Below are 2,164 nucleotides of genomic sequence, written 5' to 3'. Positions count from 1 at the left end.
CTTGCTTGCATTGGCTAGATTGTGTCAGGCGTGAAAAATTCCCGCCTAGCTAAAAATAAAATCTGCGAGGGGTTTCAATTCGGGGCTGCGCACTTCGATTGGCCCGCGTAGCCCTGGCTGCCAGAAATAAACTCTTTTCCCTTTCCTATCTTACCCGGCGGACGTTGGCCATAACATCTCAGGGCTCGTCTGGGATCCCTTAAGCCTCTCGAGAACCGTCCTTTTGGCCTTGGGACCTTTTGGATCTCTAGGGGGGAATTCCTGAAAAGACGTTCTTCAGCCCCAGAGAGACAAACCCCACGGCAGGCGCCATTGAATTTGGTGAGTTGACTCCTTGGTTGGGAAAAAGGCTAGGGTGGACGCAGCTGGAGACGCCTCTTTCCCTGGATCAAACGAGACGTCCTTCTGATCCGTTGGGATCTTTTTTAGGTCATTGGGACTTTCGTTTTGATTTTAAAATCTTTTATTATATGCATATCCTTTGTTAGTTTCAGTCTGTGTTCAAGTCCTTTTGTTCGTCTAGTTTCATTTTGTGTCGTCTGCTATAAGTCTAGCTTGGCCATTTCAGCTCCACAGGACATCATGGGACAAGGATCCTCCAGACCAACTGTTCTCCAATGTTTTCTTATGAACTTTAACACCTTCCGAGAGAAGGCTGCAGACTTTGGGGCCTCCGTGGACCCCGAAGTCTTGCGAGTCCTTTGTGAGACTGATTGGCCGGCCTTCAATGTCGCTGGCCATCAGAGGGCTCCCTTAGCCCCCCTTAGCTCAGGCTGTCAGACGGGTCTTCTTCGGAAAACCCGGACACCCCGATCAGATACCTTATATTCTCATTTGGATTGAAATTCTGTCTTACCCTCCTCCTTGGTTAAAAAGATGTTTTCCAGGTTTAAAGAAAAATGCTCACCGCCGAGAAACCACCGCCATTCTCCTGACAAAGCCGTGCCCTGATTCTACCCCTAAGCAAATTTTATCAACCTCTCCAGAGGAGCCGGACCTGATCTGCCGCCCTCCACCTTATGCAGAGGACCCCACCCAAGGGTCTAACCCACTTATCTCTCCCCCACACCCGCTCTGGGGCCTCTTATTGTCTCCAGAGTCCCGCCTCACCAGTGTCCCCTCCTTCCTCTGCTTCCCCTTCTTCACCTTCCTCAACTGGTTCCCCTCCTGGACTTTTCCCCTTGCGTGAGGCCGCAGGGGTAAATGGCCCTTTTATGGCATATGTTCCCTTTACCACCAGTGATCTTTACAACTGGAAAAACCAGAACCCTTCCTTTTCCGCCGATCCACATTGAGTCTGTCTCTTATACTCACCAGCCCACCTGGGATGATGCCAACAATTGTTACAGACTGTTCACTTCTGAGGAACGTGAATGAATCCGCCGAGAGGCCCAACGGGCTGTACTGGGCCCCAACGGTCTCCCCACAGATGACCCTGAGCAATTGGCTGCTGTTTTCCCCACCTGCCGCCCCAATTGGGACCCATATAGTAAGAGAGGTAAGGAGGCTCTCGATCGGTTTCGCCAGGTCCTGTTACGAGGGGTTCGAGCTGCAGCCCAAAAACCCACAAACCTGTCTAAGGTTAGTGAAGTAACCCAACAGCCCGCCCAATCTCCAGGTGCATTGTTAGAGCGCCTNTATAGTAAGAGAGGTAAGGAGGCTCTCGATCGGTTTCGCCAGGTCCTGTTACGAGGGGTTCCAGCTGCAGCCCAAAAACCCACAAACCTGTCTAAGGTTAGTGAAGTAACCCAACAGCCCGCCCAATCTCTAGGTGCATTGTTAGAGCGCCTCCTAGAGGCGAACCGGATCTATACACCCATAGACCCGGAAGCACCTGAAAATCCAAGGGCGATTAATTTGGCCTTTGTAGCTCAGTCTGCACCCGATATAAAATGGAAGTTGCAGAGATTAGAGGGATTTGAGGGCAAGGTTCTTTCAGAGTTGGTAGAAATAGCTCAAAAAGTTTTCGCAAATTGCGACCCACCCAAAGATAAGCAGCTTAAAAGACTAATTAAGGTTCTGCTGGCCACACAAGGCCAACCCAAGGACCCTCAGGCCCCTAAAGGAGCAGTCAACATGGGGGTGAAAAAACGCCCACCGTTAGATAAAGACCAATGTGCCTACTATAAGGAAAACCAGTATCATTTCTGGTGGACACGGGGGC

This window comes from Galeopterus variegatus, unplaced genomic scaffold, assembly GCF_000696425.1.
Source record: "Galeopterus variegatus unplaced genomic scaffold, G_variegatus-3.0.2 Scaffold2897, whole genome shotgun sequence".
In the NCBI taxonomy this organism is placed as follows: Eukaryota; Metazoa; Chordata; class Mammalia; order Dermoptera; family Cynocephalidae; genus Galeopterus; species Galeopterus variegatus.
The sequence above is the reverse complement of the archived record's forward strand: the minus strand, read 5'-3'. Positions refer to the sequence as shown.